At 37.1% G+C, this 18,767-nt stretch overlaps 1 protein-coding gene across 25 annotated transcripts in view; it reads left to right on the plus strand.

Annotated features, from left to right (window-relative positions):
• Window positions 1–18,767, plus strand: part of RBFOX1 (RNA binding fox-1 homolog 1) — an 895,957-nt gene that overhangs the window by 567,358 nt on the left and 309,832 nt on the right. The window lies entirely within an intron of this gene.

Genomic DNA, 18,767 nt, shown 5'->3' on the forward strand with positions numbered 1-18,767 from the left:
TCTATTTATTTATTTATTTTTCCATTGCCTAATTTATCTAAACAGAACAAGAAAATCAAATGCTGTTCAACTGTGTAAGTTTATACTACATTAACGAATGTGGCTATAAGTAAAAGTTGGTTTTATTAAATTGGTGCACAGATAAGGATAGTAGGAGGAAAGACTTAGCCAGAGCTGTTTATTCTGTGACACTTAGAATGCTTGATATGTTTGACTTCTCTGGAACAAATTTAAAAAGTTACTATGAGAAAGATTGGTTATACTCAGAATAGTTGGCAGAATGATAGAGCAAAATTGGGGCAAGTGGAATGTTTCAGTCTGAAGAAGTATGAAAAATGTTTGTGGCTTGGTAGATGCATTAATGGCTAACAGCAGCGTTTTAGAATGAATAAACAAACAAACAAAAACAGCTCAAGAAACCCAGAAAGAGAGGCATTGCTCTGATTAAGGCAAGAGGTAAGTATTGTGTATCCTGTGTTTTAAATTAGATTAAAAAAAAAAAAAAAAGTGATAGAAGAATATAATGATTTAATATTTATTTATTTATTTATTTATTTATAGACCTTTTAAAATACTCGAAATTTTGCATTTTCTCTGGAAAACAAGGAAATACCTTCTTGTGCATTTTTACTTGCATGGCAAATATGTATATGTATTTATACAGGAGGAGGACTGAAAAAAAAAAAAGATGGAAGGCAATGTACTGTGGGAAACAGTTTCCTTCTTGCTATTAGCTGTTCTAAAGCATTGTTAATTTAGATAAGCATTAAAGTGGTAAAGATCTTTTTGTCTAAAAAATATGAACCTGAGCTTTCATACTACATTTCTTTGGGTCTTGTTCTTACTTAGTTTGATGATTCTGTGAAGATAAGTTTTCTCTGGTATATCCACTTCTGCATGAGTTCAAATTGCTCATCAGTTAGTATATAATGAAACAAATGTACCACACAGTATAAAGCTAAAATTACAAAAATACAGTTGAAATTGGGAAAATAGAGACACGGGAAAACGTGAACTAATAAATCCTGCATTAAAGCATGCAGCTACTTGATTTTACTTCTTTTAAGCTTTTGTTTTGCCAAAAAGACCTAAAATATATTGTGCTTTTGTATGACTAGAATATAAATAATTTCATGACAGCATCATTCTAAAGTTCATGCATATGTTTAAAATGATTTACTGTTCTTCTATAGGTCTCAATTTTATCCAGATGCCTTATTCAGTCACACCAAGAGCACGTTGCTGAATATTTTATTTATCATTTTGTAAGTCTTAATTGACTTGCAAGTTAGAAATGCACTATATTTAGTCGAGCTGCATTTCACAGTTGTTTGGAAGAAAAAGATAAATGTTTGAGGCATTTTTGTGTTTCAGTCTAAGAATTCCAGGGATTTTTTTTTTCTTTCTTGAAATAGAAGAGTCAGCAAAACAGATTACTAGGCTTTTGGCACAAATCCTGCACATTACTTGCAATTCATAATTAAATCTTCCTTTATCAACTGGATTATTGATATTAGAATATCTACTGCTCTGATCTGTTAATATTAAAGAATGTTCTTCCTAACTTTTTAAAAAATCTGAAAACTACTACCAGGTCTCTAACAAATATGTGACCATAGAAGAGTTACTTATCTTGCTTTGGGAAAACTTTTTCTTATTACTCAAGGATAGAAGAAATGAAGGAATGAAAAATGGATTTATTTCAAAATATACTTTTGTTTACATTAATTAAATGAAAGTTTACTTCTTTGTGTGGCTTGATACTGGGCTGCATGCTAAATATCAGAAGGCGACAGGTCTCATTTTTATTGATATCATGAAATCAAAGCATTGAAAAAAGGTTCAGATGGCAGCATACACTGTATGTGCCACATTGTTACTCTGTAACTTATGACTTCAGAATATAGTTGCTTATGTAACACTGATAGAGTCAACAGATAGCAAGAGGAGGTTATTAAAGAACAGCTTTTTTTCTGTGAATGTTAAGAATAGGTGTTTGCGCTCTAAAGCACCACATATGGACATGTTCTCACCACGTTGGACTGTCGGCAGTAGCAACTCTATCTGAGGCACCTCAGATTCTTAGAGCCAGTAATTAATCCTGGATCCAGGGTAAGTTTAGGTTTGGAACTATGTGTACAATAAGCAACGGGGAACAGAACAGAAATGCTCTGTAGTTACTGGAAAACAGCTGTCAGTCAGGATGTATGGTTACTTACTGGTTGCATCAATAGCTATTTTATTCAAGCAAATCTCTGATATTGAAATCAAAAACTAGCTTAGTTAGATGATACCTTCCATGTGCAGAACATATTTAACTAGAAAAAAATGGGAGCATTCGATTCTGTTTTCCTGTTATTATTTTATTGCCTCCAACGCTGAAAATACTGAAATTAAGGAGTGGGTTTTTATTAAAATATTTTTAAACAAGTTTTTATTTCATTCTGCAAGCCTTTATTTTAAAATATTTCAAAAAACTGACAGTTTAATAGGTGGGAATCTTCCATGCAAAATGGATGACCTGGCAGCATGTGAGCATATGGGTACTGGGGTGCAGAAGACTTCCATTTAGATGTAAATCCAATTTTCTAATAAGTTTCTGTCCTAGAAATTTTTCTTAGAGGGAATGACATTATCCCCAGTAAACATGGCCAAGGTCATGCTTGCATAAGTCTTTGAAATTTCATGTTAAAAAAGGGATGTATTTCTTCTCCTAATTTCAGAGTTAATGAATTAATGCTTTAATTTTTGAAATTGCAAGGAGCCAGCATTTCAATGGAGGAAAAAATTATCTCTGGATGTAGTTTACAGTGTGTTAAAAGTTTGTAGTGATACAAGATGAAAGCAAGGAGTAAGATGTAATTTAATCATTTCACATTTTTTGAAAGAATTTGTAATCAGAGATAATTGCTTTAAAAAAAAATTCCTTGCAGATTAATAGATCAAAAGTTGATCTATTGACAAACAAATACATCTCTGTAGTGAATTAGAATGCCAGTGTAAGTCATTCCACCAGCAGAAGATACTATTATATTATTGCTGTTGAATGAAATTTTAGCACAGCACACACTTGTGATACAGCCATGTGACCTCTGTATGTTTCTTTCAGCGGGGCTAAAGAGGACTTGGCAGTTACTTTACCTCCCTTGAGGAATCTGCCTGAAAAAGAAATGAAAAATTTTTATAAGTTCTCTATAATGAGTCACTTAATGACAAATTTAGGTAAGTTACAAGAGATGGGTTTTGCACCTTCTCCGGATCCTTGTATCTCCCCTGAGGATAACAGTAAATTGGCTTATAGAATGTTCTGTTTAACTTCATAGTGTAGTTTCTAGAAATGGTCGTTTCCAATGTCATGTAAGTATTGCGTTTTTGAGTTTAATGTTTTAATTAACAGGAACCAAATGGTACGAAATAGAAACTGAAATCTTTGTTACAATGTTTTGTGGAGACATCAATTTGCAACCCACAAACAGGGAGACAGTAGAGTGAGCTGTGTAGCAGAAAGCATTACAGTTTAGCAGGGTTGTGATCTTAAAGGTGCAGACTTAGAAAACTGTCAAAATATGCCCTTCAGTGTGTCTTGAACATCTTTTCAAAGAAAAGTATACTTACCTGTTTTCTGAATAGGGATATGAGCAGCATTTGTAGCTTGGTGAAGCAGTCAGGCAATGCATCCACTTTTAATCACGCAAACTCTGTGTACATTGTAGGAACTATGTGGGTGAGTGGTTCTTTGAATTATTATTTTTTTTTTTTTCCAGGAAGCAGATGTTTTATTTTCCTTGGTTACACTAAAAATGTAATTTGCATTATTTTAAGTTGATGTCTCATAACTTTGTTTTCTTTCATATAATAATTACCAAAGGTTAGTAGAAAGCCCAGCTTTCAGTACCATGGTGCACATTCTCAGTATTTAATACCTTATTTTTTGAAATAAAGTATCTTTTTGTTTTTCAAAATTTACCTACACAACAAAAGCAACATAACTTGATTTGCATAAACAAGCTAACATTTGGAGCGCTGTCATTTGGAGCGCTGTATTCAGAAATAAAGCTTTTTTTTTTTTTTTTTAGTGTCTTTTCCAACTTCTTCTCTGTTGATATAAAATCAAATAATGATCCATCTAACTTGATTCTGTTTGTTTAACTGAATGCCTTTTCACATCTCTGCAAGATTTTTTAAAGTTTTTAATGCTTCCCTCTTAAGGCAACTGGTATAAAAAATCAACTCAGGTTGCAGACACTGACATATTCAACTTTTCAACTTGAATTCTTGAATATTTTGCTATTTTTTTCTTCATTTTTCTTGTACATCTAAGGAAAAATGCTGTAGCTTGTTATGAAATATTGTGCCACATGCACATAAAAATATATCATAGTTGGCATATCTGTAATTTAGTTGTAAGTATGAAATTCCTATTACGAGTCTATAAATCATATTAACAAAACAGTATCCATTCTGTACTATATTATTTTAGTAACATGATAGCTAGATTTGAAGTGGAATTTAAAGGTCATAGTTGGCATCATATTGAGGATTACTTAATCACATTTTTCTTTTTGTCACAGAATGGAAAGGAAAATCTTCCAAGTCCTAACTACAACTGTCTATATATCCACACCACAGTAGGTGTGGAAAACATCTAATATATTTGTGCAAATTCATTTTATAAACTTACAGTGAATAAAATAGATGTAAGACTTTTAAGACTTTTAAGACTTTTTTTTTTTTTTTTTTTTTTTTTTTTGAGGGGGGATAGTGGTGCTAAAGAAGTCAAATAATCAATACTTTGAAATCCATAAATTCATTATATTAAATATATTTGTCATTTTTATTTTTCATGCTATATTTCACAATAGTTGGAAGTATATTAGCAACTACTAAATTTAAAATTACAACAGATAGAGAAAATAAACTACACTGTTCATCCCCCACAAAAAGATATTATTCCTTGTATTTCGCTTCCTCACAGACAATGGAAAATAAGTGTGAAGGTACTTTAAATGTTGATAACAAAATTAAATGAAATTAGGAGACATTTCTACTCAGAAAGAGCAGTCAGGCATTGAAATGGATTCCCCAAGGAGGTGGTGCAGTCACCATTCCTGGGGACAGTTAAGGTAAGGTTGGACTTGGTGCTTAGGAATGGTTTAGTGGGTGACAATGGTGGTAGGGGGATGGTTGGACCAGATGATCTTGGAGGTTTTCTATGATACTATGATTCTATCTTCTTTGAGTGTACAGAGAAAGTTTAGTTGATTCATACCCAAGTATGGAAGTATATTTCCAGAGTAATGATACAGAATTTCAGAGGTTGAATATCAATGAGTATTAATGACTCTCTATATTAGAGAGTCTTTCGATGTTGTAGAACTCGAGGCTAGGAATGACAAGATCGAGTCCCTTTGGGTTAGGATCGGCAGGGACAACAAGGCTAGTGTCCTGGTCGGGGTCTGCTATAGACCGCCGAACCAGGATGAGGAGACGGATGAGGAGTTCTACAGGCAGCTGACAGAAGTTGCGAAATCTTCAGCACTTGTACTCGTGGGGGACTTCAACTTCCCTGACATATCCTGGAAGCACAACACAGCCCAGAGAAAGCAGTCTAGGAGGTTTCTGGAGAAAGTGGAAGATAGCTTCCTGACGCAGCTGATTAGTGAACCTACCAGGGGTGGTGCCCTGCTAGACCTTCTCTTCACAAACAGAGAAGGACTGGTGGAGGATGTGATTGTCGGGAACAGTCTTGGGCAGAGTGACCACGAAATGGTGGAGTTCACTATTCTTGGCGGGGCCAGGAAGGGAACCAGTAAAACCACTGTATTGGACTTTCGGAGGGCTGACTTTGGGCTGCTCAGGACACTAGTTGGTGGAGTCCCATGGGAGGCGGTTCTGAATGGCAGAGGGGTCCAGAAAGGCTGGGCGCTCTTTAAGAGGCAAATCCTAATGGCACAGGAGCGGTCTATTCCCATGCGCCCAAAGATGAGCCAGCGGGGAAGAAGACCAGCCTGGCTCAACAGAGAATTGTGGCTTGAGCTTAGGAGAAAAAAGAGGGTTTATAATCTTTGGAAAATTGGGCAGGCCACTAAGGAGGACTATAAGGATGTAGCGAGGCTGTGCAGGGATAAGATTAGGAAGGCCAAAGCTCATCTGGAGCTCAATCTGGCTACTGCTGTTAAAGATAACAAAAAACGCTTTTATAAATACATCAACACAAAAAGGAGGACTAGGGAGAATCTCCATCCTTTACTGGATGCAGGGGGAAACTTAGTTACAAGAGATGAGGAAAAGGCGGAGGTGCTTAATGCCTTCTTTGCCTAAGTCTGTAGCGGCAAAACCGGTTGCTCTCTGGATACCCAGTACCCAGAACTGGTGGAAGGGGACGGGGAGCAGGATGTGGCCCTCACCATCCACGAAGAACTGGTTGGTGACCTGCTACGGCACTTGGATGTGCACAAATCGATGGGGCCGGATGGGATCCACCCGAGGGTACTGAGAGAACTGGCAGAGGAGCTGGCCAAGCCCCTATCCATCATTTATCAGCAGTCCTGGCTATCGGGGGAGGTCCCAGCTGACTGGCGGCTAGCAAATGTGACGCCCATCTACAAGAAGGGCCGGAGGGCAGACCCGGGGAACTACAGGCCTGTCAGTTTGACCTCAGTACCAGGGAAGCTCATGGAGCAGATCCTCTTGGGAGTCATCATGCGGCACTTGAAGGGCAAGCAGGCGATCAGGCCCAGCCAGCATGGGTTTATGGAAGGCAGGTCCTGCTTGACGAACCTGATCTCCTTCTACGACAAAGTGACGCGCTGGGTGGATGAGGGAAAGGCTGTGGATGTGGTCTACCTTGACTTCAGCAAGGCTTTTGACACCGTCTCCCACAGCATTCTCCTCAAGAAACTGGCTGCTCTTGGCTTGGACTGGCGCACGCTTCGTTGGGTTAGAAACTGGATGGATAGCCGGGCCCAAAGAGTTGTGGTAAATGGAGCCAAGTCCAGTTGGAGGCCAGTCACTAGTGGCGTCCCCCAGGGCTCGGTGCTGGGGCCAGTCCTCTTTAACATCTTCATCAATGATCTGGATGACGGCATTGAGTGCACCCTCAGTAAGTTTGCAGATGACACCAAGCTAGGTGCGTGTGTCGATCTGCTCGAGGGTAGGAAGGCTCTGCAGGAGGATCTGGATAGGCTGCACCGATGGGCTGAGGTCAACTGTATGAAGTTCAACAAGGCCAAGTGCTGGGTCCTGCACCTGGGGCGCAATAACCCTAAGCAGAGCTACAGGCTGGGAGAGGAATGGTTGGAGAGCTGCCAGGCAGAGAAGGACCTGGGAGTGATGGTGGACAGTCGGCTGAATATGAGCCAGCAGTGTGCTCAGGTGGCCAAGAAGGCCAACGGCATCCTGGCTTGTATCAGAAACACTGTGACCAGCAGGGCTAGGGAGGTGATCGTCCCCCTGTACTGGGCTCTGGTGAGTCCGCACCTCGAGTACTGTGTTCAGTTTTGGGCCCCTCGCTACAAGAAGGACATCGAGGTGCTTGAGCGGGTCCAAAGAAGGGCGACGAAGCTGGTGAGGGGCCTGGAGAGCAAGTCCTATGAGGAGCGGCTGAAGGAGCTGGGCTTGTTCAGCCTAGAGAAGAGGAGGCTCAGGGGTGACCTTATTGCTCTGTATAAGTACATTAAAGGAGGCTGTAGCGAGGCGGGGGTTGGCCTGTTCTCCCATGTGCCTGGTGACAGGACGAGGGGGAATGGGCTAAAGTTACGCCAGGGGAGTTTTAGGTTGGATGTTAGGAAGAACTTCTTTACTGAAAGGGTTGTGAGGCATTGGAACGGGCTGCCCAGGGAGGTGGTGGAGTCACCATCCCTGGAAGTCTTCAAAAGACGTTTAGATGTAGAGCTTAGGGATATGGTTTAGTGGAGACTGTTAGTGTTAGGTCAGAGGTTGGACTCGATGATCTTGAGGTCTCTTCCAACCTAGAAATTCTGTGTGATTCTGTGATTCTGTAATAGTTGTTTGTTTTACTCTTAGCTTAACACTTTATTCCTCTGTTTTGGTTTTACTTTCACTAGAATGTTTTGCATTTTGCTTCAGAACAGCTACCTCTTTACCTTTTTTTTTTTTTTTTTAAAGAAAATATTGGTGGCTATGTCCATTAAGGATTACTGTCTAGAAGCAGCAGTAGTAACATACCATAAGTAGCACTTTTTTTTTTTTTTTTTTTTTTTCTTGAACATATTGTGGTGGTAAAACTATTAACATTTAAAATTTTAGAGGTTTAGCTAAGAACGTGTTGCAGGTGAACTCAACAGGCAGCTGAATACCACACAGCTGCTGGTTGATTTTCCCACAGTGGCATGGGGGAGAAAATCGGAAAGAAAAGTGCAAGAACTTGTGAGTTGAGATAAGAACAGTTTAAAAAGGGGGGGGGATGTTTTTGAGAAAAATGTTACTGATATCTTAATCTCGGATATTGCAGATGTTTTGGGTTGAGAGAGCCAAAACTGTATTCACTTAGTGTTCAGACTTCTACTAGTAGTAGTGTGTTTGGTTCATGACAAATGGAAAGTGGAACAACACTACTGATTCTTAACTTGCTCTTGTTTGTAGTCTAGCTGCTGATTTGTCTGTCTTTTGTGTTTTTGCTTTTGTGTTTCATTTGTGAGAAATGGTAGTTGACTAGTGTGTAGTTGCATCCGGTCTTGTTCTTCACTGTTCTGTATTCCAGTTGAGATGATTCAAGTATTTAAGATTTTTATCTTTTTATTGACACATAAGATTTTTATACCTCAGCAGTGTTTCTTATCAGAACTAAGGAATGCAACTTTGGTACCAATAATATTGCTTTCTAGTAAAAATGAAAGGTCAAATATTTAAATTGTATCTATTACAAACATAATGCAGCTGATACAGTACAGTGTCTTAATATGGGTTGAAATTGTCTCAGGAAGGTTATTGGGTGCAAAGTGAAATGTGGTGTGGGTGGCACTAACCATCTGTAATCAGTTGAAAAACCTTTTGTGTGTGGGCCGCCTGGTTTCCGCTGACCAAGTCCTGACACTAGCACTTGATGACTGGAAGAAATTCGCAGCAGGTCTTGGCTCGTTTCCTGCAGCAGAGGTATCCTCATCACAGGAGGTGCCCATGAGAGCAAACTCTGCAGGGAGGGCAAAGGTTTGCATTCATCTAAGGGGGGCATTTTGAGAGCCACTCCCTGCAGGTCACAACCAATGCAAATAAAAGGTGGCATTAGAAAATGTTTACTATGTTGTGCTTAGTTATAAGGAAAAACATGTTAGAATCTGGTGTTAATAATATGACTACTTCTCATGTAGTTATCTTTTAATTACCATTACCTCTGTAATAAATTACAAGACATACACAGGATGATGCTTTTTGTTTGATTTATGCAATTGGTGGGTATACTGATGTAACTTAGAGAAAGTAGAAGCCGTTACTGGTAAACTCTTGGCTTTGCATTGCTTTGAATGACCACTTCAAACAAATGTCAGCAGTTATGCTGTCAGTCACATTCCTTCATAGTTTTTGCTAACTAACAAATTATGTTTGATGTATGTTTGATGTTCTGCTTTGTTACCCTGTAGTAGAATGTGTTTTGGAGAAGATCACTTTTGTCTTCCAAATATTTATGGAAACGTGTGCTCAGTCAGCACTATTGAGAGGAAGGAACAAGGTTGCCTATGTGAGCTTTAGCTTAGCTATCTGGCCTAATAGTAATATAGTAATAGTATAATAGTAACATTTCTACTCCTCTTCAGCTCTTGGGATGTAGAAATAGAGGCTTTTCATAGTGTAAAAGTTTGGTTTTGTGGCTGAAGCTAGAAAATGCTAGCTTGGAGGTTTAAATATGGACAAAAATGTTTAATGCCTTCTCCATGTACATGAGTGGTTGGATACTGTACTGGGAAGCACTGCAAGGCATCAGGTAGTGCTTTGTATGCTTTCATATTGTTTCTGAGAATGTGTTTAGCACCATATGTCAACCCTCTTTGTAAATATGTCTTACTTGACCTCATTGATAATTTTTCTGACTCCTAGAGCTCTTGAGTAGCTAAGTTTTATGTATCGTTCAGGTTTACAAAAAAAGTATATTCAAGTAAAAAACAGTTGTCCTTAACTGCATTTTAGTTCTTTCCTGTGGCTTTTGGTTCATGGTTTTATGTCATGTGGTTTTAACAAAAAAAAGTTTGAATTTAGATCATATGTTTTTGATAATGTAGTGAGAACACAAAGCGTTGTATACTTAGTTGGCAAAAGTCAAAGGCTATGAGAGAATATGTTCTTAAGTTTCTATATGGTATTAATCAAAACATGACACCTCTTTGCCTAGTGTATTTCTGATTTATGTTTAATCTGAGAGTTTCTTGTGGCACTACTTAAAAATGATAGAAACAGCAAAACCACTTCAGACTTAGTTAAAACAAGTTAAAACTAGATTTTTTCTTTCATTTTTTTGTGACAGTTTTTGTGATTCAAATGTTTTTAATATACATATATTTATTTTAGTCATAAAAATTCTATGTTGCTAGGTTTAAATTTGAAATTCTGTAGTTCATGCCTAAATTACGAAACTTCAAGGTATGACAACACCATCAGTGTCTTAATGGTACAATTTTCAACAGGACTAATATAATTCAAGAAAAAGAACGAGTAAAGATGGTTTGTGTGCAAAAAATTCCACAGAGCATTTTGCTAAAACGATACTTTCTTCAAAGTGCTTGAATGTGAAGGAGATAATAGGATGGGGGAATATTTGTGAATATCAAGTGAAAAAGAAAAATGAAAGTCTATTTCTGAGGTTTTGTTCCTTGACAACTTGACTTTTTAAAATTCTCAAACATCATGAGAACGAACAAGTTTCATGTATGTTTTTTCTTTTTAAGGGTATGTCTGTCATGTCTAAAAGGTTCTTTGGAGTTAGAGGGAGGTTGGACAACATAAAAGAGCTCCTTTTTGTTTGTTATAGAATCATAGAATATCCCGAGTTGGAAGGGACCCACAAGGATCTTGAACTTTATGCAGGAAGGAAGCAAAGTATTGCAAAGCACCAGAGGGAAAAAGAAGAATTAATTCAATAATATCAGCATGGATTTCAATGAATAAAGGAAGAGAGGAAGGAATTACAAGTAGAAGAGGTGAATGATGGCCACCACAATGAGAGAGAGTTGATTAGTTTTGATGAAAACAACTTATAGCAAATATTGTAGAAGAACTTGTAGACTCTAGTTATTAGCTGAGGAAAAGGATGAGTCAGGTGTTGAATGTATCAACTGAGGTCAAGAAAGATTAAAAAAAAAAAGTACCAATTAAAGAGCAGGAAGAGGAGGGAACTGATTCTGTACTTGTGAACTTGTCCAGATAGAGGTTACACTAATGAAGCAATTGGAAAGGTGTTTTGGGGAGGACAGGATCCCAGACGGGTCCAGGGAAAGAACTGTTAGAAAAGAAGTGATTGCTCATTTCAAAACCAGCAGGTAGAATAAACTGGATAAAAAGACATGAAACACATTGACTCTGTGTATAATATTTGACTTTCTCACATAGTACTTGTGAAGGCCTGAAGCAGGGACACAAGAAGGCTCACAGAGACAGCTTTGTATCAGTTTCATATGCAAAGCTGCCTGAATGCCAAAACATGTAGTTCTGCAAAGATGCTATAGAACTCAAACTCTTAAGCTCCAACAAATCCCTGCTCTTCTGGCATTGCAGTGAGGTTAGGTTGTAGCATCTAACATCTTTCTGCTAGAATTGTGTTTTGGAGAGTGTATAGCTGGCTCTTTTGGGAAGCCTTGAAAGTGCTTCTGTATCAACTAAAGCTCAAAGCTTCAAGAAACTTTTAGTTATCCTGAACTGAATCCATCTCCCTTTAGATGGAGATGAGTATTTAACTAGCTTGTTCAGTCTTGACTATAAGGATTTTAAGATGTTTTGTTGAAAGTGAAATTGTAAAACCACAAGAAGAAATTAGAGGTGAAGGTCTAGATTTTGAAGAGTTAGAGAGTCAGTTGAAACTGACTTAGTTCATCTTATGGGGTAGTGTCAAAATGCTGAGGAGTGTTCTGAGGTTTGTTGGTAGATATGAGGATATATAGACTCCCCTGGAAAGCTGTGGAGGTATTGAACATTGTGTTGGAGAGAGAACATACCTGTGAGAGTTGGGTAGGCTGTAGACTGTAAGTAAAGGTCATGAGAAATGAAGACTTAGAGACTCAGCTGCAGTTAATGGAGGATTTGTTGGTATGATACACAAGCATGTTAATATTTAGTTGTTATGCATTAAAATGAGTTCCTGCATTGTGGACTAAGTCTGGTGGATTTAGATTCAGGTAGAATATATGAGGAAAAACCTAGCCATAGACAGACTAATTAAAAAAGTGATTTCATTGTAGAAGGAAACTGCACTGATGTCCAGTTATTTTAATTCCTACAAAAAAAAGATACAACCTTTGCATAATAGCATAATTAATCTGTCATTTATTCTTTCTGAGATTTGACATTCTTTTATTTATTTATTTTTAATGTTATTAATCTCATGGAAAAAAAAATAACTTAAGGCAGTGTAAACCCATCTTGCTTACTATACTTATACCTCTTGCTATACTTATAATCACATATGGTGTTTTTTCCCTCTTTCATTACTACATCATGAAAACAAGCTCTAAATTCACTTGTTCTTGCTGCTTCTCACTTTTTTTTTTTTTCTTCTGATCCCATAACAGCATCAGAGTGCGAGATGTGATTGTGCAAATGAAGAGGGAAAAATCAGGGCAATATTGTTTTTTGATTAATGAATTTGTATGAAGTTTTAAGTTTATTTGAAATAATGTAGAGAAAATATAAATCATAGTTCTGCCAGTGATGTGTCCATTTAAAAGAAGGAAACAGAATTTTGTAGAGAAACAAATTTGGGTGAAATATCTTATGTCTGTACTTCTTATTTTCTCCCGTTCTCCTGCCTGATCTTTAACTAGGTCTACAGTGACAGCAGGCACAGGTAGGCTGTGTCTAAAGTTTTATCAAACTTTAGATAAAACTGTAGACTTCTTATTTTCTATAAGTGGTTTGTAAACTTCCCCTCCTACATACTTGAGATGTAAGCTTAAGTTTCTATGATTAATACCTTTTCACATATTACTATAAAAAAAAAAATCTGAATTTAATAAAGCAGTTAATTTTCTAAGGGACATCTTGTTATGTATTTTCTTCTGGAACTTTGAAAAGAATATTATATGGCAGTACTACACATGTCACTGATGTCTCCTTGCTAGCATTCAGATATTAAGAATAATAAAAATGGTAATTATAGCTGGACATGTTCATCAAATTTGTTCTGTTGTGAATCAGGCTTGAATCACTATCTTTTAAAGAGCCTCTATATATTTCTGTGTGAAAGAGTTTATTTCATGTTGTGACAGTAATGTGTGGGGAGTGAGGGCAGCCCATGATTCTGAAAATGAAACAGGTATGTGTTCGTAGTAGCTGTATGCTAGGTGAAGTAGAAATTGGATTGTGAAAATAATTTGCTGACCTGATTTCTATTGGTTATGTCTGTTTCTTTCCCTGTTTTTAAGTGTGTATCACCAAGACAAGCTTAGATACAGCTCTTTTTTTCCCATCCCAAAATGTAATTGAATATCACCATAAGTTTTCCTATATCAGGATGGCTGACTCCTTGCTTTCTGCTCTGCATCATGCAGTCTCTCTGTTCCAGCCCTGATGCTTGTGCCATTAGGTGATGAGTGCTTTCTGAAAGCTTTTGCTACTTCAGCTATCAGCCATAATGTCTTTCCATTTGTCTGTCAACTGAGTCATTTGTCCAATGGTAGCATAAAAAGTGCTTGGGAACACGCAGTGGGAAGAGAAGCAGGGCGATGGTGATCCCAAAGTAATTTAAGATGCCTTGGAGCTTCATCCTGTGTCTTCCAAGCCCAATTGTGGCTTGGCACAGGCATATGTTTTTGAGACACAAATCTCCTGATAACATAAAAGGTAGGAAAAAAATAAATTATTTACAATGCAAATTGCATAGCAGAGTACAGCTCCTTTTCGTTTGAGGAACGGGTTTAAGCGGAGGCTGGTATAACCTGCGTCCCCACTAGATGGAGTTGCTGGTATAGCTGTGCGGGGATCGCCGGCAGAGAAAACCCTGCGGGGGGGGGACAGCACCCGGGGTGTCAGAAAGAGGGCTCCGGCTTGAACACTGACCCGGCTTCAGCACGGAAGTGTGTCCTGTGTCAATCCACGCAATTCAGAGGAGTTACGCTGACATAAACTTGCACAAAATTAAATCAGGATCATGTTTTTAGGCCTGTCTCCTTTTCATCCTTTCTCCTGCCCACCTCTTTCCCCCTTACTGTAGGGAATAGCTAAGTACTGTCAGCTAGAAAAATAAGAGATGTCAAGGAACATACATCTTCTGTTTGGAAGGGTCTCCAACTCTTTAAGGGCTGAACATGATTATTTTATATTTAGTAACTTCATTTTTTTTTTTTCCTTTCATATGTGAACACTCTAGCATGACTAAAGGCTCTTGGGCTTTTTTAAAGTTGTGAAAAATGTGTGCAGATAATGCTGAATGCTAAATAAATGCATACTAAGTGGTGCTGAAAAGGTTAAGCATGCTACAGTGTCTTTGTAGACATTGGGTATGAAACACTGGAGAAGTCAGCGGGCATAGCATAGTGCTTAAGTGAAACAAAATTAGTGATTCTTATTTGCCTGAGGTAAGTGTGAGCCTCTGTAAAATCTTGATCTTTATGCAAAGACTCAGTAAAGAAGAGAAATCATAAGGAAAAACTTAAAATAGAAGTAGGGATTTTGATTACAAGATAATATCGATGGAAGTATAATAGAATCACCCATTAATTGAAAAGAGTAGATGGAAAAAAAATAATCAACATTTCCCTAGTTTATAAAAATAATCATAACATATATAAGGAAGGAGTGTATTGTGTGGATAAGGAAGACAAGTCTATTAATGATTGTTAATAATTTGTCAAAATATACTAATGAAGCATTTTATTTTTAAGTTCATAATATGCTTCCCTTCCTGCTGTCAAGTCCTGGGGGCTATTTTTCATGTGATGCTAGGAAAGCAGCATTTAGAGGAAGCACTGCACTATTCTTAGCTTCTATACCACTTGCCTGGATTACTTCTATACCACATCAACCGTTTTATAAAGTGGAAAAAGATGCGTTGCATGGATAATGCAATATGCGGTTCAAATTGTTTTAAGTGCTTGAAGCCTGGAGACGTTCAATCTCATAATACTATATACATTCAGTATGTGTAAACTAGTTAATATTCCTGAGATGAGACTGAAATGTGAACAGTGTGTGGTCTTGCAGGTGATCTCCTTCAGATCTCTTTACTTGATAGTGAAGGTCTAGCAGACTAGGCAGTCTGCTGTGAAAACTCTAATAGATAAATTTGAGGTTTAAATTTTGTAAATGTGAAATCTGGGAATTTTTGGGAAGCAGAAGTTGGCTACCAGATCACAGCAAATTGAGTGATTTTAAATGGAATGCACTATTTACAAATGCACTGTAAACAAAAGAATGGCTTTTATTTGTACTGCAGGCATGTTAGAAATACTGTTGGTCCTTAGTGCTTTGTTTCAGAAGTTCTCTGATATCCTGTTTTTATTTGCATTTAAGATCGATCAGCACTTTGTCATTATTTTTTTAAATGGCAGTCTCATTGAGTGTAGGGAGAGGGTGAGAGGGTACCTAACTGAGCTCTGCTCTGCCATATGCTATGACGCTGACAATCCAGACAGGTTGGAAAAGTGTTGCATCTTGCAGTGGTGTAGTGTAACCACTGCAGAAGAACTTTTAATCTCTACTTTTCTAATTGAACTTCCACAAAAGCTGATCTGGATATTGTAGATTGGTAGCCTCTTTCTTTTTTTTTTTTTTTTTTTGGGGGGGGGGGAGGGGTGAAGGGGGAAATTGTGATTGTTAATTGGTAGGTAATTGATCAGTTACTGCGTGAGGGACAAAATATTGTTCAGGTACTGAATCAAGTGTGATCCAAACAGAGAGCCATTGAGGCAAATGGAAGATGTCATGGTGTAGGGAAGTTCTTGCAATTGCATGCATGGCTTTTTTGTAGGATAAGGTAAAAATGAAGTATGAATAATTTTCTAATGAGATACTGATGGGACATATGCTATTCTGTAAAATTATGTAGCAGTGGTAGTGGTATCTGCACCGTGCATAATGCCAAAGGGTCAGATTGTGTACAGTCATTCGTGTACCTATGGCAAATTTGTGGTGGTACTTACTGTGTATATATACAGTCATAACTTCATATGTATTTATATTGGGTTTGGTGGAGGAGTGTGTAAAGTAAAAGAAATGGCTTTAAAGAAGTGATATATGCTTTATTTATATATATATATATATATTTTTTTTTTTTTTTTAAATGAGGCACTTTTTAAACTTTTATCCTCTTAGACAAAATGGAAAGTTATCCTTGAAGGGGTAAAAGTTGTTAAGGATCCACTGTATCCACTACAGTAGGACATCATATCAAGCTAAAGAATTATCTCTTTTAGATTTCTTACAGTACCTATGTTTAGCAGTTCTCTATGTAAATGCGTGTGTATAGGCAATTTGGATACTTTATAGTTAAAACATTGACTAATATGAATAGAGAAATACAAACTATTCATAATACTTGTGGCTCATATTTTTCTTGTTTTCAAACATGAAAATTAAGAATAAAAGTCCAATGAGTAATTTAATCTTAAAATTAATATTAGCTACATTCACAGTACTAAATTGCCTTGAAAGAATTGTTCAATGTGGTGCTTTTAAGAGTTTAATCTTGTTTATGGATGTCCTCTTATCTGTGAAGCAGTGCAATAGAAGAAACTGCTTGACCCATCACCATGTTCCAGAACTTCACTTTGGGAAATTGGATCAGCTTATACAGTTCCAAACCATTTGGCTGAGAAGCATGTTGCTTTTGATTTTGACATAATGTAGAATGAGTTGGTTATCTGCCTCCTTACATAACATATTTGTTTTTCATTAAACATTCTGATAAGGTATTATTAAATTACCATGTATTATTTATGGTGTTTCATATGAAAATGAGCTGAAGGGAAAACTCTATCAGTTTAGGGCATTTGCAGAATAACAGGCTTTCTGTGCTAGGAGGAAAAAAAAAAAAATGAAGAAAAGCATGACATACTCCTGTCAGAACAGGAGACTGCTTAAGGCAGAGAGTAAGAATGAAAAAAGGAGAAAGGGCATAGAGAGAGTTCATTTCTCCTTCTTGCTTTGTCTTGCTCTGTGGTGTGCTTTTTTTTTTTTTTTTGGTGATAAAGTAATTTGTGCTGTTCTATATCTGGGCTGTTCTAGTAGATCAGTTCATGATAAACTGCAAAAGCATGGATGTTTCCTAAGCCAAAAGCAAACCCTGTATTCTAAGTTTGTGCATTTCTTGTTTTGGTAGTGATTGCTAAGTGTTTTGAACACCTTATTTTTGTTGCACTGACTGCTTTTGAGAAAGAAAAAGAAAATAATTCTACTGGAAATTTTTTGATTTTGCATGAAGAGGACTTAGTGGATCTAAATCAGTCTCTGAAGCTTGTGTGGGTGCAGGTATGTGTGCGCACATGTAAAATGAAAAAGTATTTTTTTAATACAGCGCCTGAGTTACAGTGACATATTTTGTATCTGTTTCCAGTTAAGCGGGAGTTTTTCTTTATTTCTAAGGGTAGTTATCAAAATTCAACCAGTTACTGTTTCTGAAAAAGGTTTCTATTTTATGTGGGTTATTTATTGTTGTTAATGTTAACTCTTAGTATAAAATGTGCTTTGTGGGAGTTAGATATTCTATAACATAGGTAGTTTTAAAATCTTCTGCATGTGTTTTTTTTAAACAAACCCCTTTAAAACCTTAGGTGTTACTTTGAGGATTGACCATCTTTCCCAAAGAAATAATACTTCATTCATTTGTTAAATTCTAATTAAAAATAGTAGTATTTTCTGCTATACTTGAATTGTATCCAGGAGGGGAAAAAAAAGACTTGTAATATGGACTTCAAGGACAAGTTGTAATATAAATTATTTGATTTGCAGGTCACATCCTACTTTATTACATAAAGACTAACTAGATCTACTAATGAATAATTATTACTCCATAAAATAAAAGGGGGGGGGAGGGAAAATCCTGCAAGAGTAGAATACTAATTTGAGGTATCACTCTCAAATTAAAAAGTAAACATTAAATGCTGAAAGTTACAAATGTAATTTTCCTATGTAACCCGATCGGGCAGTCCTTTATAATAGATTGACTGGCTGTCAAATAAATTTGTAATTTTAGATGAGATGGGTTTTAGTCCAATTTAAGATACAGTCTTTATCCACGCCTGCTGCCCTCCCCTCCCCCTCAGTAAAAGACAGCGTGCCACAGCATTTTGTTTCATTCCCAGTGTTTCTGCTGCAGTGGTTGTACTGATAGTTCAGCGTCTCTGTAATGCTTTTATGTGTTTCTCTGGGAAAGTAGATGGTAAAGGACATATGGCTATAAAATTAATTTGTATTTAAAAATAAGCTCATCTAGTGATTGTGCTGTATATTTACTGGAATCCTCTTGACTAGCCAAGATTCTTCCCCTTTCCCGTTCTGTGCTTCATACTTCCCTTCTTGGAAGGGGAAAGCCCCTTTTATGTCAGGTGTGGGTCCTAGGAGGAAAAAAAGTGTGTGTATGTGTGTGTGTAGAATCATAACAGGCATTC

The sequence above is a fragment of the Anas platyrhynchos genome, chromosome 15, assembly GCF_047663525.1.
Source record: "Anas platyrhynchos isolate ZD024472 breed Pekin duck chromosome 15, IASCAAS_PekinDuck_T2T, whole genome shotgun sequence".
NCBI lineage: Eukaryota > Metazoa > Chordata > Aves > Anseriformes > Anatidae > Anas > Anas platyrhynchos.